This window comes from Mustelus asterias, chromosome 12 (assembly GCF_964213995.1).
Source record: "Mustelus asterias chromosome 12, sMusAst1.hap1.1, whole genome shotgun sequence".
Classification (NCBI taxonomy): Eukaryota; Metazoa; Chordata; class Chondrichthyes; order Carcharhiniformes; family Triakidae; genus Mustelus; species Mustelus asterias.
Window position 1 is genome coordinate 80,453,745 of NC_135812.1, and position 26,610 is coordinate 80,480,354.

Genomic DNA, 26,610 nt, shown 5'->3' on the forward strand with positions numbered 1-26,610 from the left:
ACCCCCGCTCCACTTGCCCCCCACCCCCGCTCCACTTGCCCCCCCACCCCCCGCTCCACTTGCCCCCCACCCCCGCTCCACTTGCCCCCCACCCCTGCTCCACTTGCCCCCCACCCCCGCTCCACTTGCCCCCCACCCCCGCTCCACTTTCCCCCCACCCCCGCTCCACTTTCCCCCCACCCCCGCTCCACTCGCCCCCCACCCCCGCTCCACTCGCCCCCGCCGTCCCATCCCCACTCGCCCCCCGCCCCCTCCCCACCCACCCCCCCGCCCCTCCCCACTCACCCCCACCCCCTCCCCACTCGCCCCCGCCCCTCCCCACTCGCCCCCCGCCCCCTCCCCACTCGCCCCCGCCCCCTCCCCACTCAGCCCCCGCCCCCTCCCCACTCACCCCCCGCCCCCTCCCCACTCACCCCCGCCCCCACCCCACTCGCCCCCGCCCCCTCCCCACTCGCCCCCTGCCCCCTCCCCACTTGCCACCCCGCCCCCTCCCCACTCGCCCCCCGCCCCCTCCCCACTCACCCCCCTGCCCCCTCCTCACTCGCCACCCCGCCCCCTCTTCACCCCCCTCCCTGCCCCCTCCTCACTCCCCCCCTCACCCCCTCCTCACTCGCCCCCCCCACCGCCTCCTCACTCGCCCTCCCACCGCCTCCTCACTCGCCCCCCCACCCCCTCCCCACTCGACCCCTCCCCCACCTGAACACCTTGAGGGTTAGATGGGCCATTTTGTGTAACTGACAATCACTATTCCGTAGCAAGCAAGGGAGTTATTAACATATATTGTGGTTTGTCCCTTTGGACTGGAATTGTTTTCTCTGTCCTCACCAGCCATCCACCACAGCACACTGCAGCACACCAGCCCACCTCCAACCACACCCCCTGCTGTTCCCAGCATCACCACAATGAATTATTACAGAGAAAGGAAATTCCACTCTCAAATGTTTCTCTAACAATGAACATTATTCTTAAAGACGATAGGCTGAATTTCCAAATGCATGGTATTGGGAGAAAGGTCTGTTGAACAGCATCAAATTCCAGAGGCACTGAACATAGTTCATAGAATCATAGAAACCCTACAGTGCAGAAGGAGGCCATTTGACCCATCGAACATGCACCAACTCTTTGACAATAATCCCACCCAGGCCCTATCCTCATAACATCATGTATTTCCCCCACTAATCCCCTGAGCCTACACATCTTGGGGCAATTTAGCAGGGCATTGAATCTTTGGACTGGGAGGAAACCGGAGCACCCGGAAGAACCCATGCAGACAAGGGGAGAATGTGCAAACTCCACACAGACAGTGACCCATAGAATCATAGAATTTTACATGTTAGTTAAAATGTTAGTTTTCCAGATGGCACAAAATATCGTCATTGCTTTGATGCCAATATACTTGCAAATTTAAAAAAAAATCTCATACTATCCTTTTGTTCAACTGTGTCCACAAGAGGGAGAAAAATGCATCCACAGGATGCCCCAGAACACTAAACAGCTAATTAATTATTTTTATGGTCACTATTGCTGCAAGGTGAATGTGGTAACAAATATTATACATAGCAAGATCCCACAAACATCATAACAAGTAATTGAACAGTTAATCAGTTGCATTGGGAACCGAGAGATCTGGGGTATCTGTGCACAAGTTATTGAAGATGGCAGGGCACGTTGAGAACTGGATGATTGAAACCTATGGGATCTTGGGCTTTATAAATAGCAGCACAAGGTACAAAGACAAGGAAGGTATGTTGAACCTGAATAAAACACTGGTACTGCCTCAACTAGATCGCCAGCATGAACCCCCCGCCCCGCCCCCCCGACATTAATCACTGGCATCGGGACCCATTCACCAGGTCGCCCTTCAGCACCCCCCAGACTCCCTACCTTGCCAGTGCCAACCTTGGCACTGTCAGATTGGCACTGCCAGAATGCCAGGGGGCTGTGCTAGGGCACTGGCCTGCCATTTCCCAACCACCCGGGGACTGCAGTGCCCCCTCCCCCCTTCCAGGAATTGGAAATCGGTAGGGATGAAACTGGTCTTAAGCAAATGCAGGGGTGGCGAATGTGAGGAGGAGAAGGAAGAAGGAAAGGAAAGGCCTGGGCTAGGGTGGATAGCCGGAGAGATTAAATGGAAAAAAAAAGGAATGATGGTGCATGAGAAAAAAGGTGATAATAGGAGAAGAAACAAAGATGGGGTCGAGAGAAGGTGTGACTGGCACGACCAGAATCATTGCCACCATCAATAACTGTTATTTTTTAAAAATTGGAGCGATGGTCATGATCTGAAATTGTGAACCTCAAAGTTGAGTGCAGTTGACGATAAAGTGACTAATTGAAAAATGGGGGGCGGAAGCTTCCATTGAGCTTCATGACAATATCTGTCAGCACCTCACCTTTCAATGTTTGTTCTTATTTTATAATCTGTATATCTAGGTTGAAGATACTATTTGTGCAATTATATTTGGGCAATGGGGCTGCGGGGAGGGGGGGGGTTGGGGGGTTACTGGGGGTGTTGGGGGGGATGGGGGGAATACTGGGGCTGCGGGAGGGGGGGGGGTACCAAGTTGGGTCGCACATGCAAGAGAAGTGTGAGAAAATATTTCCCACCATTCCCACTTGAGCTGACAGCACAGAAAATACAGACTGGCCCTTTTCTCCGACAATCAACACACAGCTAACCTGCCTGTGGACCCACCATAGTTACAGGGAGATTACTCTCCGTGGATACAGCACTTCAGCTAATGTGGAATTAGCCTTGGATAAGTAATCCTGTTAGTGTGATTCAGTGTTAAATGGATCTTGATTAAATGAGGCTTTATATTGTCGCAGCGGGCGATGATAAGATGTTGAGCCTGCATCAGGAAGTGACAGGAAATGATTCCTCAAACTATTCAGCACTTTTTAAGTCGATACAATATATAATGTGTAAATATTAAGTTAAAAAAAATGTTAAGTGAACTACATTTAGATGAATAAAAATTCAAAGATTATTAGTTATACATTACTAAAGCATGTGCAGGATAGTATCAAACAGAGGTTGATGCATTAACAGCCAAGATTAATTGGTTATTGAAGACTACTGCCACTTGGTAAATTCTTTATCTACAGTTTCCCTGTGGAGGTTTTGCTCATTCATTTTCTTAAAAGATGCAAATACTATTCATTCTAAGTAGTTAGAGTGTTCCAGTTTATCCTTCTCTGTATTTTTCCTTTCATCGGATCACCTACCTGGGCAGGTCGGTCTATAAAGTGGTGGATGGAAGAGTTGGATTTAATTCCTCTTTTGTTTTGAATGCCGAAAGGGCTGGGCAGTAGTTGCTGGAGGCTAGAATTCAAACTGGTTTGATTTTCTCGCTAGGAATGGCGCGCTCGACCATCTAGGCTGTTCTTGAGGGCCCATTTAATTTGGTCAGTTTGTGTTTAATGTATGTACATAATTGTATTTGCAAGGCAACAGCACAATTCAGCTCCAGATGTTGCATCTTTGACAGCTGTTTCCATTGTGGTCTGCACTTAGTCTAACTCACTGCCTCTGGAGAGATTATCATTGGTGTTTTCACAATGGCTGCAGCCATTTGTCCAAAGTGAACGCAATAACCAGGAAAAAAATATCTATTATCCCCTATTACATCCAACTGTTACTTGAACAATTCCAAAGTTCCATTATCCTGCACAGAGGCCCCTTCAACATAATGACCATTTTTCTTTTTTGAAAGAATTCCTAAATTTGCCTTTCCCTCATTTAAACCTGCATGATATCACGGTTTAATCAATATTATAGCAACAATTTTAGCTGCCAGGTGAGATGCCAGAAGGACACGGTGGCACAGTGGTTGGCATTACTGCCTCACAGCACCAGGGACCCGGGTTCAATTCCCGGTTGGGTCACTGTCTATGTGAAGTTTGCGCTTCCTCCTTGTGTCTGCGTGTGTTCCCCCCGGGTGTTCTGGTTTCCTCCCACAGTCCAAAGATGTGCATGGGTCAGGTGGATTGGCCATGCTAAATTGCCCCTCAGCGACAGGGGGACTAGCTAGGGTAAATCCATGGGGTTATGGGAATAGGGCCTGGCTGGGATTGTGGTCAGTGCAGACCCGATGGGCCGAATGGCCTCCTTCTGCACTGTAGGATTCTATGACACCTGGACCAGGGATTTAACCCAGAAGTTGCAGTGCAAAGCCTGGCCTATTTTAACAGCCTGGTCTCATTTGCTTCTCCCAACCAATTGCCCACCTGAAACATGTGCCCACAGGTAGCCCACCTGCTTTGCACCTGAGATCAGGGTGGCCCAAAAGCTGCTACTCATGCAGGTTGTGGTGGGAGGCTTCGAGAGGGTTTTATAGGTGGGAAGAAGCCGGGAGCCTTGGCTGACGGAGCCCAGACTCTCTCCTGTGGGGCATGAATGAGGTCTCTTGGTACTTCTGGTCCCACAAAATTAAGTTGTGGGACCACATACACCAGAATATTGATCAGGATTTATTACTTGCTTTTAAAATTGCACCTGGTTCCCATGTACTGTACATCGTAAGACCCTGAATTATGTTTATTGACAAAGCTCTTGACTAAACCAGATAGAATCAGAACCATCCAAAAAGGTATCTTGCTTTAAGAAGGCCACAGGATGGGACACAAGCATTGAGTTTTCTTTCATTCACCCACGGAATGTGGGCATCACTGACTAGGCCAAAATTTATTGCCCATTACTAATTGGTGATGAATTGCCTTCTTGAATTATTGCAGTCCATGTGGTGAACATTCAAGTTGCCAAGGGAATATAGATTGCAGGGAGTTTTGTTGTTGTTTTGGGTTTAACCGTGTGATTTCTGACAGAAACTGCAAGCCAGCCTGGGAGCAGCTTTGAGACAGACAGAGAGAAAGAATCTGGCAGGAGCTTTAAAGCAGCTGGAACCAGAAGCAAAGGGTGATCAGAAACCAATGGTGTTTCCGGATTTCGAGTCAATAAGCAAGAATGCAGTGAGACCCATGCCTGTGCTGGGATGTCAACAAATGAAGAAGAGTCACCCTGACTCGAAAATTTGGCTCTATTCTCTCTCCACAGATGCTATCAGACCTGCTGAGTTTCTCCAGCATTTTCTGTTTTTGTTTCAGATTCCAGCATCCGCAGTATTTTGCCTTTGCCAACAATCAAGATGTGATGAGGGAGAGTTCTAGCTGGATGCTAGAAGAAGGACCCTCAATAAATTTCATACCTAGGAGATTTGCAGGATTACTGAGAAAAATCAAAGTGAATTTGAGCACCGTAGAACATTTTGGTTTGGTCACAGGAAAAGTGAAAGACTTCTTAAGATCCTTTAAAGTATAGGAAAACTCTTGGGAAGAAATAAAAGTAGAACAATAAGTGTGCTGTTGAGGGTTTTTTCAGCTGTAAAGGTATAGGTTTTATGAAAGAGTTAAATTAATATTACTTCTTTTAACTCTTGTATGATAAACATTTTTGTTTAAAATGTGAAATCTTGTGGCACAATTATTTTAGTAATAACCAGGAGATGAATTTCTTTGCAAAATTTACTGCATTGAGGTTGTAACCAGTGTGTGGACCACAGAACTCTGCACAATCCTCTGAGTGCGGTCGAGCCATGGTTCGATACAAGCTTAACATTACTTCTCTGCTTTTCAATTTAACTTTTCTTATAACCTGTGTTGTTATTTTTAATGATTTTTGTACTTGATGATTGATTTCAAAAAATTTTCTGTAGAACGTACAAGTTCTTGATGGCTTGGAACCACCAAACCCCCCCCCACCCACCTCCAACGCCTCCCCCGCTCCAGAAATATTTTCCTTTAAGGTCAACAAGCTGCAGGAAATGGTACAGCCAGAGAATGCCCAGCCTCGTTGGCAGTGCCTGCACAGTGCATTGTCTGCCTGAGACTAGTTGGTCTCATTGCAGTTTTATTAGAGGTCACTAAGTCCTCCATCACAGACTGCAGTGATTCCAAACCATATTGTACATAAGTTGGACTAAGGCTCTTTCAAACACTCCAACATCTGTAGCAGCCACCATTCTGACAAGTAGTCTCTTTTTAACTCATTTGTGGGACTTGGGCATCACTGGCGGACTAGCATTTATTGCCCATCTCTAGTTGCCCTTGAACTGAGTGGCTAGCTAGGCCATTTCAGAGAGCAGTTGAGAGTCCACCACATTGTTGTGTCTCTGGAGTCACATGTAGGCCAGACCAGGTAAGGGTGGCAGATTTCCTTCCTGAAAGGACATTAGTGAACCAGATGGGTTTTTCCGACAATCGACAATGGTTTCATGGTCATCAGTAGATTCTTAATTCCAGATTTTTAAAAAAAATTTAATTCAAATTTCACCATCTGCCATGGCGGGATTCAAACCCGGGTCCCCAGAACGTTAGCTGAATTTCTGGATTAATTGTCTCATGATAATACCACTAGGCCATCGCCTCGCTTAACTTGCACCTTTCAATTCTCAGTATGCAATTAATACTCATTTTTTAAAAGCTGGATCATGGAAGTAAGCTTTGGATGCTAGTTAAATGTTCTATCAGTGATGTTCACTTCAGGACTGTGATATATTTTGTGATCATGGTGTTGTCCTTAAGGATATTTGTGTTTTGCTTTCTGATAGTTGTGAACCCGTGATGCGTTACCACATTGTTCGTATGTGTGTTTTTTAATAAACCAAAGCCTCGAAACCCAATCCAATGCTGATTAAGATATGAGAGTGTCATATTCCAAATACCCCTATTGGGAAACACTTCCCATTAATTGATTCTTGCATATGTGACCATGTGTTCCATCTGTGTTACGAGTTGGCTTTGCATGTTGTACACTAAATGCTTCATCAGTTTACAGTGACTGGCATGGATAATTTCACAGGGTAATCAACGGGTGGCCATCACCACTGAGTGAAACAAGAAAAGGATTCCAAGACTAACCAGCGTGCCAACTTGGAAAATTAAGATTTATTGAGCTATAGAAAGTGTAATGGTATAAAGTGAGGATAGAACAAGTACTGTAATAAGAAATAACAAATCAAGATTTTATTGCAAAGTGCATAATGTTATGATTTCACCCTTATTTGAATCATTGGATGCCAAATGTATACTCTAAGGATGTTACTTATCATACTTATCTCACAAAACTATCATGCTTTGTAAATAGGATTGTATTTCCATGTGAAACATGACTCTCCGCCATCATGTAAATATCATAAAATTATTTTGTTCACACAAACAATGTCAAGATTTAGCATTTTATTGCAGACAGCATTTATTTAACCGTTACGGAAAACAACAGCATGTTTCCGATGTGTAAATCGGCCAGCAAATTCAGGCGATTATGTTCTAGTGAACCCCAGTGCAAACAGGGGGAACAGCATCTCATCTTCCGACTGGGCACTTTTACAGCCTTCCGGACTGAACATTGAGTTCAACAACTTCAGAGCATGAACTCTCCCCTCCACCATCACCCCATTTCCATTTATTTTGTTTATTTCATTCTGTTTCTTCTTTTCATCTCATTCATCCAATTTATCATCCTTCTTTCTCACTTCCATTTTTCCACTTCTCCATTGCCGCTCTCCTCCTTGCCATTCTCCCCCTCCCCCTTCAGGCCAACTGCCTGAACAATCTGTACCTCTGTTCTACCATTTACACATTCTGATCACTTAATGGACACTTTTATCACCTCTCTCAGCCTTCTTCATCCCTATTTACATTCCCTTTGTCCTATTACAGCTCCGCCACACCCCCCCCCCCAACCCCCGTCCTCTCCCCTCCATAGTATAAATCTTTCCTGATTTTCTTTGCTCTTAGCTCTGACGAAGGGTCATCTGGAATCAAAACATTAGCCGGAACTTTACCGGAATTGGGACGGGCGATGCTCGCAGAATTCTGTTGGTCATGGGCAGGATCTTACGAGCCTCGGGTGGGCAATATCTAAAATTCTGCGAATTGGCTCTATTCTCTCTCCATAGATGCTGCCAGACCTGCTGAGATTTTCAAGCAGTTTCTGTTTTTGTTCAAGAGATTGAGAGATGCACTGAGAGTTGTATCTTCCCTTTAGCCTACCCGCCAGTTTTTATAACTTTCTTGAGCTGCATATATTGTTCATTAACCTCACTGTAGTAAGTTAAGTTTGGTAATTAATAGCACAAGGACAACATAGGAATTGTTGATTTTATGCAAATCGACCCCAAAGAGAACAATTTAAAAGGTTCAGTCTCATTCCTACTTGTAGTAAATTGTTGTTGGAGATTTTAAAAATGAAAGAAATCTGTCTTCCTTTTCTTTTGATGCTGCAGGTGAATTACTCCTTCAGAGACCCAACACAGACGCCATAGGCAAAACAGCCTCCTGTGGTGTTTTTACCATTATGTAATTTAGAAAGTCTAGTCATTTTTTCCCTTTGTTTTTCTTTCTGATGCAATTCCAATTCTGTCATTTCTTTCTTCATGTTTAAATCCCGTTGGTTACAGAGATGCACTGTTGGTCATGCATTCACTGAGGTCCCAGATGCCCTATACCCTCACCATTACAGCAAATTATGGTGCAAAATGTTTTCGAGTTAAGGGATGCTCTATAAGGTTTAATGGTTTTTGCTATGTGATGCTCCACTCCGGAAAGACCCAGCCCAATAGTTCACATTCCTAGAATTAGTTACTTAACTAATTTAGTTACTTAATTCATTTTTAGAAAATATCATTATTTGCTATTTACGTGTATATATTCATATATTGGGTTGGATTTTTCGGCTGTGCTTGCCCCCAAATCGGAAAATCCTGCCCGAGGTCAACGGACTTTTCCATTATCCGCCCCTCGCCGGCTATGATTCCCGTACTGGGCAGAACCGGAAAATTCACTCCATTATATATTTGTATGTGTGTAATAAATTACATGCATTCTACAAACCCTGAGAATTTGATCTACAGAGCTGAATGCTATTGTTGATGATGTTTGTACACCAATGCACAGTATATTCTATTCGGTGATGTACCTTAATATTCAATCCCCATATTCTTTAATTCCAGCAACTTAATGAAATCTGCATTTGAGCATAGAGTTTCAGATGAATGATTGTCCACTGTGCTATTTTTTTCAAGCTGTGTATTGGAATCAATGTTCTTGGAAATGTGTAAGGTCTGTTTTATTTCCTTTTTAAAAATGTCTGGACATTTAACCCTTTGGAGCATGTCCTTCTATTTTTGGTTTTGCTGTCGAAGCTGTAATTATACCATTACCAAATTAATCTTTTTAACGCCATGGGCAGAATTATACTCTGTCTCATGAGCAGGTTGACAGTGGATGATGCCATCAGCACCTTTCCCAGCACTTACCCTATTGTCTCCAATACCATTGCAATTTTCACACTTGAAAGGGGAGGCTTGGGGTGGCCCACCCGGCTTCGAACCAATGAGGTTTTTTAAGAGGCTAATTAATGGCCTCTTCCTGCCCCTCCACAATTTTTTGTACAATAGATGAAGGAGGGAGCCAGGTTTAAAGTCTGACAGGTCTCCTGAGTTTGCTGGCAGTATCCGGAGGTTGGGGGGGCGGGGTGATGGTGGGTGGGTGGGGGATTGGGGGTGGGGATTGGGGGGGGGGATTGGGGGTGGGGATGGGGGCGGATGGGGGGGCGATTGGGGATGGGGGTGGGTGGGGGGGGGTTGGGGGTGGGTGGGGGGGGTTGGGGGTGGGTGGGGGGGGTTGGGGGTGGGTGGGGGGGATTGGGGGGGTTTACCTCCTTTGTGTTCACTGGGTCATTGGCAGTGCCACCCTCTCCTCAAGATCTGGAGCTCCTTGAGTTTGTCCACCCCCTGCTTTAGGCACCATGGTTCCCACCACCCTCACTCACTTCATCTCCACCAACAGAGCCTCCATTTCTTTCAATGGAAAGCTTTCTGGTTAAAATAGTGCTGATGGTCTTTAATAGTACAAGTATGTTCATTATGGTCTTTTGAGTGCACAGCACTTCAGTATTGCTGAAAAAAGAGACACGTTGAAGCTTCTTGTCATACCATTTTATAATCCCACATACTCTCAGATTGGTTTTATTGGCAACTTTGTAAATGGGGCCCAAGCCATTTGCTCACCATGCAAGCTTGCTGCTGAAATAGGGCACATCAAGGGCATTCTGAGAGATAATGGCTGCTTTCATCAGATCATTTTGCTCTTTATGTCACACAAACTCATAAACAGGCCTGAGGCCATCATTCCAGCCCTGAAAAGCGCCAGTCTACCTCCGGTTACCCAGGAAAGGATAATTCAAGGTAGACCCATCAGAAGGCCATTCGGTCCATTGAGCCTGCACCGGCAACAATCTCACCCAGGCCCTATCCCCATAATCCCACTTATTTATCCTGCTAATCCCCCTACACTCAGAGGCAATTTACCATAGCCAATCAACTTTACTCACACTTCTTTGGATCACTATATACACTAACTGTCTGCCACAACATGTGAAAAGGCATCACATCCCTTCCAATAACCAATATCTTTCCAGTGCGGGTACATATTTCACTTTTGTATAATTATTTGCTTAACAAAAATAACTGATGGCACAGTGGCACAGCGGTTAGCACTGCTGCCTCTCAGCGCCAGGGACCTGGATTCAATTTCCGGCTTGGGTCACTGTCTGTGCGGAGTCTGCACGTTCTCCCTGTGTCTGCGTGGGTTTCCTCCATGTGCTCCAGTCCCTCGCACAGTCCGAAAGACGTGCTAGTTAGGGGCATTGGCCATGCTAAATTCTCCCTCGGTGTACCCGAACAGACGCTGGAGAGTGGCAACTAGGGGATTTTCACAGTAACTTCATTGCAGTGTTAATGTAAGCCTACTTGTGACTAATAAATAAACTTTAACTTTGATATGGAAAGTGATTTAGAAAGAATTACATCCATTTTTTTAAATGGGGAAACAGAAGGATAAAGGAGGATGGTATTTACTTTGATTTTAATTTATTCGTGTTTGGCACACTAGCTCCTGTGCAAATGCACATCTTGCCTGAGAGCAACAATAGCATCAACATCTGAGGGAAGGCAGCAAAAGGCTACAAGGCTTCCCCACACAACACCCATGTACAGATATAAAAACCTTCTGACGTGGCCCTGTTTTGTGCGGATTATGTGAGAAGTTGACAAGACAAGGACAGAAATATGACAGATAGACTACTTTTAGTCAGAGGGACACGAGAGTGCTAATGGACAGCCGGTGTCACAGTTTATTAACCTCCCCATTATTAATCTGACAACAGTGTCAGATTAATAAAAGTGGGATTAACAAAGTGTGGCGGTGGTTGTCCATTAAACAAGGTGCAGAATAATGTGCATAATTGTATTAATCTTAATAGACTGACAATCTAGTTAAACTGACAACTTCATTTCTGACAGAACTGTTTCTGTAGATTACAGCATACAAGTCAACCCAATGTATAAGACCATTTCTTTGACCCCAAAATTCATGTTTTTGGAGATACTCAGCGTATAAGTCAGTCCGCTTTTCAGACACTATTGGTGGCCAGCCTCAATTTTGCACCCCACACTTGAATATTTTACTCGTAACCTTATAACAAGTGCAAGTGATCAAGCCTGCATGCAAGCTGCATTGACAAGATGTGCAGGAGGTGAAAGGGTTAATAATCACACAAGTTTAAAAATCGCATAAGCTGCAAGCTGTGTCTCAGTCACACAAGGAAAGCTATGTGCAAACCGCAGATCTAGATTAAAGCAAACCCAGGTTAGAGTCGAGGACCATTTAATTGAACAATGTGCAGCAGTTCATGTTTGCCCATTAGAACTAGGAACAATGAAAGGGATATTGATATACCATTGGTCAGAGACATAGCCATCATTGCTTGATGATATGACATGCAGAAGTTATAATTAGACACTATACCCTAATGTATGCATGCTGTAATCTTAATCAATAACTGAGTGGTTATCGATAATTCCTAAAAAGTGATTGGTATTTGCTAATTATTTGTAATCAAATTTGGAACTATAATTGCTTGTGTACTTCTGAATTCTGCACTCTGGCTAGTTACAGACTGTGACCTGTGATTTTCTAGGGTCCGAGCTATAGCTTGATTAAAATAGCTGTTTAAAAGAACTCCGTGACTTGGTCTGGTTACTTGAAGGGTACATTTGTGATCAATTAAAAGGCTGGCATCAAAGCCCGGAACAGGTGGTTAAGACATACCCACACTGAGCAGATCCCACATGGTGAATGGTAATGATAGCAGCCTCCCCATGCCCACGCCGTGGTTCACTTTTGCACCCTGTGTATAAGTCACTCCTCATCTTTGGAGAGATTTTTCATGGCTTCAAAGGTCAACTTATACATCGACATCGAGAATACCAGTTTTATTGGATGCTACCAAGATAAAAGGTTTCTATTCCCTACTCTCCTTTAAGATATTATTTTTCATTAAATTAGATTATATTTATTTCTGTGTTTGGATCTGGGAGAGAACCATTGCTTGATAGTTTGGGGATTATCTGTATCACGCAAGTAAAATATGATCAAACAACAGGTGCATTTTCACTTCAGGCATTTAAGATATTGCTTTGAAGGCAGCATAATTCTGCGATGATTACTAATATACTAGAGTTGTGACTGGCAAAAGTGTTCAACTGTTCTGTGGAACCCTAATCCATTTAAACTGTTGAGAAACTGAATCATCATAGATTATGTTAAATTGCTTCTCAAGCACCTTCCCTAGATTGCTTCAATTATTGTAGGGTGCACAGTAAAACATTATGATGTTATTCATTTTGATTTGGAGCAGCAGTTTGTCATCATAAAAATATAGCACTGGAGGAAAAACAGTTCAAAATATTTCCTGAGGCTATTAACAGTTGTGTGAATCTTCCTTCGATAGGTAGCTGTTGTGGTCTGCCAAAGTAGGAAGTACAGGACCCAACTAAGCAACATCTCCATTGATATTGCAGATCAGATGATAAAAATTGAGATTGTTTCTTGCAGGGTACATTGAATATGGCATCTTCAGAGATCATCTGTTTTCCTCCATCTTATGGAGTTTCTTTTTAGACTGTTACATATATATCTCCAAAAAAACACAAATCCCTGTGTCATTTTCACTGTACTTGCAAGAATCAACGCCAATTCCTAACATGTATAATAAATATCTTCAATACTATATTTCATGACTAATTTTAATTTATGTGAACAGAGCTTCCCACAATCTTGACAAAAAGATATTTCTCTTTGCCAGTCTATAAGTTCAAAAGCTAATTTCCCCCCAATAAAAGAATTGCATTACTGTTAATCTGAAATTATTTTCTAAAATGAAGGCACTGTGCAAGAGTTCAGCAGTTTATTGAATCCCTGGCCATTCACGGGCATGTGAAGACTCTTCAATTTTTTTTCAAGCTCCCTCATAACCAATGTGTAGAAGGAGTTGGAGTTTCGTATCATAGGATAAAATAAAATGGAGTATCCCAAGATGTGTGGGTTAGACACATTGACCATGATAAATTGCTCCTTAGTGTCAGGAGGACTAGCGAGGGTAAAGCATGGGGTAATGGGGATAGGGACTGGGTGAAATTATAGTTGGTGCAGACTCGATGGGCCGAACGGTCTCCTTTTGCACTGTAGAATTCTAGGATTCTATGATTCTAGTATGAGGAGTGCATCCCCCAAGAAAGTCAAGCATTTGACCAGTGCAAGTGAAGTAATCGTTAAGGGGTGACCATTTTGACAAAATATCACCACTCAACAAAAGTGGTAAATGCAATTTAGGCTGTTGCTATCATAAAATAATAATTTGAGACTATTTGTGAAGGACATTTGTTTCACAATTTATTTTCCCAACTGATTAAATTAGGTTGTATTCCGCAATCCATTTCTAGGTATAATTGCTTATTAAAACAATAATGCGAAGCGTCTCCCTCAGGATAAACAAGAATAAATCATGAATTCCTAATGCATAAAATGTAATATACATTTTTTTAGTAACTTTCTCCTGAAATAAAATGCAGCATAAAAGATAAAACCTGATTTGTAAATTTAGCTAAGCCATAAATATTTCAAATGGAAAGTTTGAATTGGATACAACAGAAAGTTGTTGTATTCAATCCTGTATCTATGGGTTCCAACAGATTATTATTTGTATTTTTAGAGGTGTTATATTTTGAAGTAATCTGAACAAAAGAGACACATTTTCCATTAATTAAGTTTGGTTTGAGTATTTTTTTAACTTGTAAATTATATGCATACGGTCAGTCTTATAAAATTATCTGTAAATGGAAATGTGTAGTTTGTTTGCTATACATTGACATTTTACTGCATACGTTGCGATTGTAGGATTTTACTTTATGTAGATATTTCCTATGATAATCCCTAAACAAAATAATTCCGAAATGTTGAATTTTTCATGGGAATAATGTTAATCTGTAATCTGAATGTTTTAAACATGTTTTACTAGCTATCCTACCTGGTTATAAATGTAAGTGTTTTTTTTCGGTTTTCAGTTATACATTGGTACATCAGTTCTTCATTGTGCACCACCCAATGTGATGGTCCTTGTTGTGTTTCCATCTGTGGTGCCCACCTCCTTCCAAGAAGCAGTATTATTGCACAATTAATATTACTATGGATATATGAATGGCAAACCAAAATAATTCTGCAATGTGGGCAAATTAATCCACATTTTTCATCACACAGGAAGCCCTTCTTTATCCATCAAATCTGATCTGTTTGTTGTTTGTATTATGCAATATTTTACTTACATCGATAATTTTCAATCAGTATTTGGGGAGGCGATGACACAGTGGTTAGCACTGCTGATTCACAGCGCCAGGGTCCCGGGTTCGAATCCCGGCTTGGGTCACTAACTGTGTGGAGTTTGCACATTCTCCCCGTGTTTGCGTGGGTTTCCTCCAGGTGCTCCAGTTTCCTCCCACGGTCCAAAGATGTGCAGGTTAGGGGGATTGGCCATGCTAAACTAACCCTAGTGTCAGGGAGGTTAGCTGGGGTAAATGCATGGATTATGTGGATAGGGCCTGGGTGGGATTGTGGTCGGTGCAGACTCTATTGAGCCGAATGGCCTCCTTCTGCACTCTGGGATTCTATGATTCTATATTTTTGTTTTCCTTCCTGCACCTGGTGATGCACAAGGTGCAGAACAAGTTTGCATAGCGGGTTTTTACCTGGAACAGGTCCCTAGCCTGTTGCCAGAGACGACACTCCACACCGAGCATGGCTGACCAGAAGTCTCCCCCACTCTTACCGCCTGCCATTAGTGTGTTGGGAGGATTTTTCAGATTAATACTCAACCTGTTGGCCACCTTATGAACACATCTGCCTGAATTTTACTGGCACATCCACCCCAGAATCGGGGCGGGCGAGGCTCACAGAACGGCATTCTCCGTTGGCCTCGGGCGGGTGAGGCGGTAAAACTTTGGCAACTATCCTTGACCATCAAGTCCTGGGGTGAGATTCAAACCCAGAGCTTCTGGCTCTGAGACAAGTCCACCACCTCAATAGTTATTTAGCATCAGCTTTTCCTGTCCTGATTTTCTTAAAAGCTGCCTACCTCTACCATCTTCCAGTTGAGATGAAAGGTCATTGACCTGAAACTTTAATTGTTTTTTCTCTCCACAGATGCTACCTGACCTGCTGAGTGTTTCCTGGTTTTATTTTAGATTTCCAACGTCCACACTAACTTGCTTTTGTTAAACGTAGCAATCTGTCTTTGAATCCCAGGCTGAACGTGCTAGGTTTTAGTTAAAATCATATTCCATGCTTTTGTGTTACAGCAGAAATTAAATGCATATCAAAGTGATGCATGGCAAAAAGCTGTCTTTGAAGAGAGAAAAATAAGGTACGGCTTACAGATTATAAGTACTGTTTTATTTTCATCGACTGGTTGAGTTTGATGCTCTTTTTCTAAGTATGCATCTGTTTCCACAACATAGTTCTAAATTGACATGTTTAGTTTGAATTTTTTACATGTTAGAAATGAGCTAATTGCATTAAATGTGGCGAGTAAATAAACAAACTCCATTGTTTCTATCAAAATATCAGAAATATAACATTTATTTCTTGACCAGTTAGGATAATAGAATCATAGAATCGTACGGTGCGGAACAGACCTATCGGCCCATCAAATCCGCACCGACACATTAGAAACACCTGGACTCCCACCTAATCCCAACTGCCAGTATTTGGCCCATAGCCCTGAATGTTCTGATGTGCCAAGTGCTCATCCAGATACTTTTTAAAGGATGTCAGGCAACCTGCCTCTACCAGCCCCCCAGGCAGTGCATTCCAGACCATCACTACCCTCTGGGTAAAACCATTTTTCCTCACATCGCCCCTAAACCTCCTGCCCCTCACCTTGAACCTGTGTCCCTCATGACTGGCCCTTCAACTAAGGGGAATAGCTATTCCTTATCCATTCTGTCCATGTCCTTCATAATCTTGTACACCTTGATCAGGTTGCCTCTCAGTCTTCCCTTCTCCAATGAAAACAGCCCAAGGCTACCAAACCTCACTTCATAACTTCCTGGTGAATTTCCTCTGCACCCCCTAGAGTGCAATCAGATCCTTCCTATAATGTGGTGACCAAAACTGCACACAGTACTCTAGTTGTGCCCTCACCAAAGTTCTGTACAGCTCCAACATGACTGCCCTGCTATTGTAATCTATGCCTTAATTGATAAAGGCAAGTGTCCCATTTGCCTTTTTCAGCACCCCACTGACATGCCCTTCTGCCTTCAGAGATCTGTGGACAAACACGCCAAGGTCCCTCTGTTCCACATAAATTCTTAGTGTCCTACTATTCATTCCTTGTCAAATTGCTCCTTCCAAAGTGTATACCTCACACTTTTCAGGATTAATTTCCAAGTGCCACTTATCCGCCCATTTGACCTATATCTTCTTGTAGCACAAGACACTCCTCCTCACTGTTAACCACCTGGCCAATCTTTGTGTCATCCGCAAACTTACCCCCCACATAGTTATTAATGTCATTTATATGAGTTATGAATAATAGAGGGCCCAGCACAGATCCCAGTGGTATGTCACCAGACAATGGCTTCCAGTCATTAAAGCAGCCTTCTGTCATTGCCCTCTGTCTTCTACAACTGAGCCAATTTTGAATCCACCTCATCAAATACCCGATATCCCATGTGAATTTACTTTCTTTACAAGTCTCCCATGTGGGACCTTATCAAAGGCTTTGCTGCAATCCATATAAACTACATTGAGAGCACCACCCTCGTCTATACATCTGGTCACCTCCTCAAAAAGTTCAGTCAAATTTGTTGGGCATGACCTCCCTCTGACGAAGCCAAGCTGACTATCCCTGATCAAGCTTGGCCTCTTCAAGTGGAGATAGATGCTCTCTTTCAGAGGTTTCTCCAATAGTTTCCCTACCACTGACATGAGACTCACTGGTCTGTAGTTCCCTGGTTTATTTCTACAACCGCTCTTAAATAGCGGAACCACATGAGCTGTTGCCCAGACATCTGGCACCTCCCCCTGGCCAGAGAGGAATTGAAAATTTGTGTCAGAGGCTCAGCAATCTCCTCCCTTGCCTCTCACAGCAGCCGAGGACATAATTCATCTGGACCTGGAGATTTATCCACTTTTAAGGCTGCCAACACCTCCAATATCTTGTCCTTCCCTATGTCAATTTTTCAAGAACCTCACAGTTTCTCTCCCTGAATTCCATACCATCATCCTCATTCTCCTGGATGAAGACAACTGTAAAGTATTCATTCAACAATCTATTACTGTCCTCTGGCTCAACCCAGAGATTTCCCCCTTGACCCCTAATGAGCCCTACTCTTTCCCTGGTTATCCTCTTCCCATTGATATACTTATAGAATATCTTGGGATTTTCCCTACTTTTACCAGCCAGAGCTTTCTCATATCCCCTCTTTGCTTTCCTAATTGCTTTCTTAAGCTCCATTCTGCACTTTCTATTCCTTACTAATGCCTCCACTGATTTGCTCCCCGCCTTGTACTTTTTAAAAGCCTGTCTTTTCCTTCTCATTGTATCCTGAATATTTCTGGTCAACATGGTTCTCTGGGCTTGTTATTCCTACCTATCACCATAGAGGGAACATGCTGGGCTTGCACCTCCCCATTTCCCTTTTGAATTCCCCTGCTCACCTTCCTCCCCACCGCTCCCCCCCTCCTCCACTGCTCTTCTGTAGATTTTCCTGTTAGTAGCTGTTCCCAGTATACCATGGCCAATGCAGTCAACGTAGAATGAAAAGTCAAAGAATTAATTTGATTTGTAACAAGTGACAGCATTTATTCTGATGTGTTTTAAGTTGAGTAATAATGTAGAAATGAGTCTTCATTCAAGGATTCAATATGTCGTTGTCTGCTGTTGTATGTTCCCAAACAAAATAATGAAAAATATACTTTTGCATCAAATGTTATACTGAGAATGTATTTCAGTTTGGTTCCCATCAGTATTTGTGCAATTTGTTTGGAATTGCTTACTTTATAAAGATTGAGCATTCTGGACTTCGATAAAAGACCTATTGATCACTGATTTACTAAATGAAATTTTGATTGTCAGAATCTCAGCCTTCTAGTATTTGGTTTAAATTAGGATTTCCAATTGCGTAGTACTTAGCAAACAATACTTGGATATTGGCATATACAGACTTCTTGTGATGTCCAATTAGCCAGTTTTTGAGCCCTTAACTCAACTTATTTTAATTTTGAACAGTAACTATTTCCAATTTCATTCAAAGTTTCCACCTTCCTTCATCTTCCCTCTGGACTAAATTTGGAAAAAAAATCTAGAATTATGAGGTGACAGCTAAGGAGAAAAAATATTTGATCTTAATTTTGATTTTGTAGAAAATGGGTACATATCGATGGTCTAGGTTATTTTGCTCCTATTTATTATTTGTAAGTTATGTACTTGTATATTACGATGTCAGCATTTGAGTTATATTTTGCTTATATCCTGATATAGTCAGAGCCTTGCAAAGCTGCAATCTAATGAATAGAACGTTGATTAAATATTCTTAATAAGATATAAATTCCTGTATATATTTTACACATTGCTCCTTGATATTGGTTTCAGTGTCATAGCATGCAAGTTAAAAGTCCAGAGAAGCAGTCATTCCCTGGACATGGGGGTAGTCTCAGGATCAATGCCAAGATTTGCTCAAAAGTGTAATGTTATATGAAGTAATGTATAGCAGAAAATAATTTACAAAGTTGTAATTCAATCAGGATTTTCTGGTGCTCACCTAATTCATGAAAATATAACTGAAGGTTTTATGAGTTTTAACAGAACCCTAAGATTGAATTATAACCCTTACCTCCCTGCAGATATGCTGTACCACAAGTACGTATTTCCTGTAAAATATTGAATTAATAACACATGTTGTTACAACTATGCTGCTCTGATATATTTCGCTGTGTGCAAACCTTAACAACTGTGTTGGAATAATGTTCACAGAATGATCTAATAGCTGAACGCAATGTGTCAGAATCAAAATAACTTCATGTGCCAAATAGAAGCAAATATCTTATGTTCACAGCAGTTTGTAAAGTCGTTGGGGGTCCGTTTTTAACGACAGTTGTTTCCATTTTTTCAATTTTTCAGCAGTTGTTTTCATAATTGCATGCACAACATCTCACTGTAACGGCTAAAAGTCTCCAAATATTTGCGTAGAAGTACATTTTGCAATGAAACTAAATAAGATAGCTAATGTCATAAGAAGTTGTGGCAGGCTTGATGGGCTAGTTGGTCTTTTACTCCCTATCACAGTTGCAATGCTAACAAAATCACATTGCATCTATACAGTTTTGTGCCAATGCATGCTAAAAGAAATGTAGTACAGGATACAAGAGACAGTCAGTAAAGGTTAACAGCAAGTAAGTAAGACATGTTGAGAGCGGAGGTCAAAAGGAATAATGGATAATGTGAATGACATCAACAGAAAGATTCAAAGAGGAACTTTTCTTGTGGTATATGAAACATTACATTGGCATAAAATTAGGTCAATCTGAAACATTCAATTTAAATTAGATTCTCCGGTTTGGAGGATATGGTTTCAAGATAGTTTAAGGTAAATTTACGCCCTAGATTGGGAAGAAGATCCAACAGTTTATACGTGTTTCAAGTAACCTGGCAGGAAAGCAGCATCAATTTGAATGCAGTAGAAAGTTGAATGCAGTCCAAAGATGTGCGGGTTAGGTTGATTGGCCAGGTTAAAAATTGCCCCTTAGAATCCTGAGATGCGTAGGTTCGAGGGCTTAGCGGGTAAACATGTGGGAGGTAGGGCCTGGGTGGGATTGTGGTCGGTGCAGACTCGATGGGCCGAATGGCCTCCTTCTGCACTGTAGGGTTCTATGATTCTATGATTCTATGATATTTCAGAATGTTGAGCTGGGAGAGTTAGGGTAGTAAAAGGATAGACTTCAATGGGATGATTTGCTTCTTATTGACCATGACTGACCTTACTTCAGGCATGACCGAAGAAACAATGGCCAATGTAAAGGGTAAGGAATTAAATTGCATGCATAGTTCTCCTTCTTAGGTAATCCCTCAGAGTGGAGGATGACTTGCTTCCACACAAAGAATGAGTTCTCAGGTGAATGAGGAGTTCAATGCGTGACCTATAGTCTCGGTCACAGATGGGGCAGACGGTGGTTGGAGGAGCAAGTGGCTGAGGTGCCCAGGTTGCCAAGTGCTCCTTTTGCTGTCGATATTTGGTTTCAGCTTGCTCTTGGCAAGGAACCCAAGGTGTTCAGCTCCTTCCTGGATGCCTTTCCTCCACTTCGGACAGTCTTGGCCAGGGATTCCCAGGAGTTGGTGGGATGTTGCACTTTATCAAGTGGACATCCTTGAAATGTTTCCTCTGTCCTCCTGGGCTCGGTTGCCTTATTGAAATAGAGTGGCTTGTTTCAGGAATCTTTTGTCAGGCATGCAGACAATGTGGCCCTGCCCAGCGGAGCTGATCGAGTGTGATCAATGCTTCGTTGCTGGGGATGTCGACCTGAACGAGAACACTGATGTTGGTGCACCTATCCTGCCGATGGCTTTTCACAGCCTTGTGGAGGCAGCACTGGTGGGACATCTCCAGGGTTTTAAGGTACCCTCTATACATAATCCATGTCTCCGAGCCACATACGAGGGCAGGTATCACTATGGCTCTGTGGTCCATGAGCTTGGCGCTGGGTCTAAGATGCTGGTCTTCAAATACACTCTCCTCAGATGACCGAAGGCTGCGCTGGCACACTGAAGGCAGCGTTGAACCTTGTCATTGATGTCTGACCTTGTTGACAGTATGTTCTCAAGGTAGGGAAAGTGTCCAAGGTCTCGACGTGGATTTTGATAAGCTGGGGGCAGTGCTGTGTAGCGGGGGCAGGGTGATAGAGGACTTTTGTCATATGGATGTTTAGTGTAAGGCCCATGCTCTCCTACACCTTAGTGAAGGTATTGATGATGGCTTGGAGTTCAGCCTCAGAGTGTGTGCAGATGCAAGCATCATCTGCATACTGTAGTTCAATGACAGAGGATGGAATGATCTTAGAACTGGCCTGCAGGCAGCGGAGGTTAAACAGATTTCTGTTTGTTCTGTAATTTAGCTCCATTCCAGTGGGAGAGCTTGCTAAGGGTGAGACAGAGCATTGCAGCAAGGAAGATTGCGAAGAGTGTCAGGGTGATGACACAGCCTTGCTTGACCCCAGTCTGAATGTAAATTGGGTCAGTGGTCAGGATCACAGCTTGAACGTCTTTGTGGAGCAGGTAGAGGAGGATGGTGACAGACTTTTGGGAGCAGCTGAAACAGAGGAGGACATTCCGTAGTCCCTCATGGTTGACAGTGTCGATGGTCTTTGTGAGGTCAATTCGCTTGTCCTCTGTCTTACGGGGCACTGGATTCCCCAAACACCAGCATTCCGCTCAGCTATCCCGTAACCCTCCACCTCCTCATATTTACACAAACTCCCCTTCCGACCTGCCAATAGCCACTTTCCCACTCTTTCCCTCATGACCTCACTATCACTGTAACCTTCTCTCTCAGCCATTTACCATTTCTCCAATTGTCTTCTCTGCCTCTATCTCCAATCCAATCTCTTTTACTTCCCTATCTGCTATGTACTTTAAATAAGATGAAATTTAGATAATAAGCACATCAATAAGGCAATAGGCGAGAGAGCCACAATGAAACCTTGGGAATGCCCCAAAGAGAGGGAAGACAGATGGAGAAAAGGAGAAAATTGCACAAGGAGTGACAGCACAGCACGAAGAACATATGACAGCTGTACAGATAGAAAGAAAACATTGAAGATAAAGATCAAAGATTTTTTTATTCATTCAAGGGATATGGGCTTCATTGGCTAGATCAGCATTTATTGCCTACCCCTCCCTAATTGCCCTTGAGAGGGTGGTAGTGAGCTGTCCTCTTGAAACAGTGCTGTTAGGGAGGGAATTCCAGGATTTGCACTCAATGGCAATGAAGGAACAGTGATATATTTCCAAGTCAGGATGGTGAGTGGCTTTGGAGGAAACTTACAGAAGGTGGTGTGCCCAGGTATCTGCTGCCTTTGTGCTTTTAGATGGTAGCGGTTGTGTGTTTGAAAGGTGCTGTCAAAGGAGCCTTGGTGAGGACCTGCAGTGCATCTTATATATGGTACACATGCTACCACCATGCGTCAGTAGTGGAGGGAGTGAATGTTTGTGGATACGGTGCCAATCAAGCAGGCTGCTTTGTCCTGACTGGTGCCAAGCTTCTTGAGTGTTGTTGGGGCTGCACCCATCCAGGCAAGTGGAGGGTATTCCAGCACACTCCTGACCTGTGCTTTGTAGATGGTGGACAGGCTTTGGGGAGTCAGGAGGTGAGTTACTCTCTGCAGGATTCCTAGTCTCTGACCTGCTCTTGTAGCCACAGTATTTATATGGCTAGTTGAATTACGTTTCTGGTCAATAGTAAACCCCAGAATGTTGAAAGAGACATAAAAGGAACTAGAGCATTGAAAAAAAGTAGAGATTTTAAGATAAAATAATTTGCATGTGCTAGAAGCCACATATGTTCACATACTGTCCTTTGCAGACAGAGAGCACATGTGCAATTTGTACCTTTTTCATCCAACTGAAAGCTTCAAGAGCAGCTATTCCCTGGTTCATTCCTCAGGGCAGTGTTTTGATCAATGAGAGTTTGAATTTGAACAAAGCTGTGCAATTAACTGTTCCATACTGCATTCTGCATGACAACAACTTCACCAATCAGAGATCACTTGCCAACCAATCTGCACTCTCTTTTCATACAGTATGTTGTTTCCCCCCACCCCCAGGTTAGAGTTTGGTAATTTCCTCCCAGCTATCCCGCTGAGTGCAAACTGAAAAGCTTAGATAGCATGTCCCATGTTTTGGCAAAACTCGAGGTAAATTTTATGAATACACAATCCTGCTTCAGAACTTCAGAGTGAAAAGTGAAAGTGAGATATCATCGAAGAAGTGTGCTGACAGTTATGGGGCTCGCAACAAGTAGGTTCAATGACTCATTTGCGCATTTGTAAAGTTGATCTTGGACAGTAGTCAACTATACTGCAATAATTTATTACACGGCGTATTTGTTCTGTTATTATAAAATAGCTTGCCCTCCAATTCAATAAGAGCAATGGCACAGGGAATCTGTGAATTAAACAAGTGTGTGTGGAAGACCGCCGAGACAGTTTAATGAGCACATTATTGTTAGCGCACCTAAACAGTCATTAACTTTTATAGTTTTTACACCACACTAATAAAACCTGTTGTGTTGCCTGGTATCCTCTACGACTACACCAAGACTCAGAGTGAGAAACACAAGGCTACTAACGGCAATATCTAATAAAATTGCCATTGGTTTCATGATTGGATCAAAACATTCCCACGGTGCAAAAGAGACAGGTCGGCTACTGAACCTTGCAAACAGATGACACTAACCTCCGATAATGCAAAGTGAAATTAATCACAGTCATTATCATCACAAAGAGGATTCCTTCAGACACAATCAGCATGATCAGTGGTTTACTTCAAAACGTTTTACACCTTATAATTATTTCCAACTCCTTTGTGCTAATAGTAAAATTATTTTACTGCATGCAGGTTAGCTGGCAATGTCATCGCAGTTGACATCACCCACATTTAATTCCTCCAACTCACGCATTCATTAACTTGCATATTTCTATTCCCCTTGACTTAGAATTGTTTTCAATTGATAATTATGGATAGATCATTTACCCAAGTATTTTCAGTTTGAATGAGTAATTAGCAAAAACAATGAGAGTATTCAAGTAAAGTAGGTCACCGTAGTTCAAATTCCAAAACATCGATAAATTCAGGGTGGAATAAGCTTGCCTGCAGCTTAATTTTCTAAGTGTGTTTATTTTAAGAATCATTCTTTTATAAATAAGTGTGTTGACAATTTCACGTTGTTATTTCTAGCCGATGTTCTAGTTTGGCAAATAGGGAAGAGGCCGAGATTTCCGCTCCTGATCTTGTCGTGCGGGGTTCGGTGACAGGACTGGAAATTCTCAGGAGAACGGCCAAATCAGGTTTCATATTGACCTGAACACATGGCATGATTGTCCCCTCCCCCATCAGCGTTTCCCAACATTTAATGTTGGGAACATCATTTAAATCCACTAGCATATCATTATCATGCTCCTGTACCTGAATCAGCTTCTCCCCCCCACCCCCCCACCGGGCAGCTTGGTCAGGAAAACCATCCCTGTCAGCTTGAGGGCAGAATGGCGTAAAGTCCGACTGATCTCCCAAGGTGTAAAGCAAGCAATGATCAGGTCCCATCAGTTTATTTATTAGTGTCATAAATAGGCTCACAATAACACTGCAATGAAGCTACTGTGAAAATCTCCGAGTCGCCACAATCCAACTCCTGTTTGGGTACACTGAGGGGGAATTTAGCATGGCCAATGCACCTAACCAGCACATCCTTTAGACTGTGGGAGGAAACCGGAGCACCTGGAGGAAACCCACAGGGAGAACGTGCAGACTCCGCACAGACAGTGACCCAAGCTGGGAATCGAACCTGGGTCCCTGGCGCGGTGAGGCAGCCGTGCTTGTCACTGTGCCCCACCAGGCTGTTTAGGGTAAAATGGCCCAATGTTATTCTCCTGAGTGGCAAGACATATCTTTCTGCTGCTTCTAGCTGCAAGTCGGGCAATATCAGAGATGATTGACTGCTCTTGTGCTGCAGAAAGGTTATAAAACTGTGGTGACCTTCCTCTCACGGTGGCTTGTTTCTGGGAAGGAGCAGCCAGTGGTTGCATCACTTGAAGCATGTGGCGAAATAACACAGTGCTGCCTCCTACATGTCACTTGCATGATGTTCCATGGGGAGTGCCAGATGGCCGACGTGCTGTTTTCTGGAGAGATTTCAGTCTCAAGTGCCTTAACTCCATTCCATTGTACATGCCATAAACCCAATGGATCATACAGTGGGTATGGAGATGAGCTGACCTCCAAAACTTTGGAGGATCCAACTCTGTTGAATATAAGAATCAAAGTAAAAATCTATTACAACTCACCACATAGCTTTATTGGGCCAGTGTGTTTAGAACAGCCTATATTATTCTTCTGTTTCTAACGATGACGATTTCTATTTTCCTTCCAGAGTAATATTTATTTTGTAAGTGACCAGATTTATATTTGTAACTTGTCTGACTTGAATTTATTGCATTCCTATTTATTTTTTTTATTCATTCATGGGAAGTGGGCATTGCTGGCGGGTCCAGCATTTATTGCCCATCCCTGAAGGCATTTTAAGAGTCAACCACATTGCTGTGGATCTAGAGTCACATGTAGGCCAGACCAGCTAACCGCGGCAGATTTCTTTCCCTAAAGGATATTAGTAAACCAGATGGGGTTTTTTTTCTGACAATCGGCAATGGTTTCATGGTCATCATTAGACTTTTAATTCCAGATTTTTATTGAATTTAAATTTCACCATCTGCCTTGGTGGGACTTGAACCTGGATCCCCAGAGCATTACCCTGGGTTTCTGGATTATTAGGCAAGTGACAATACCACTACACCACCACCTCCTGAAGCACCTATTGAAGTATGCTTTTCAAACAAAAAGATAGGGATTGTCTTTAGATTACTTGGAGTTTCCCAAACCAACAATGTTACTTTCCACTCGTTCTTTAATATTTTGGCCAATTACAGAAGCTATGATGAAATAATGCCATTCACTATTTAAACATCCACCAAATGGAAGTCTTTGGCGGCATCTTTTGGACTGATTAAAACTAATATATTGCAGAATGGATTCAATGTCTTCCAGTTTCCTTTTAAAGCTTGAGGGGACGATTGCCTGCACTTGCCAGTAGAAGAAGCAATGCTGTATTCTCACCAATATTGTTACTCCCATTGGCAGCCAGCGGAAAAAAATACTTGATTTTGTTCATTCTATAGGATGTTTCTGTTCTGTCCCTGGACCTGGATTCAATTCTAACCTCGACAGATCAGATTAAAGTCTCACTTTTCTGGTGGATTTTAAAACTTTGAAGAGAAATGAGTTCAGAAAGTTTCAACTCAGTTCATTGTGAACATGAAGTTCCAGTATGCAATGATATGAATTGAAATAGAGGTGCAAGTTTAACATGTCAGAGAGGTGTCATTGATAAATGC

General features: G+C 42.9%; 1 long non-coding RNA gene across 1 annotated transcript in view; it reads left to right on the plus strand.

The window, feature by feature from the left end:
- Positions 1-26,610, plus strand: part of LOC144501618 (uncharacterized) — a 352,330-nt gene that overhangs the window by 197,492 nt on the left and 128,228 nt on the right. Inside the window, exon 3 of the long non-coding RNA XR_013499162.1 lies at positions 15,753-15,817. This is a non-coding gene — a long non-coding RNA (uncharacterized LOC144501618). The remainder of the gene's footprint in view (positions 1-15,752; positions 15,818-26,610) is intronic.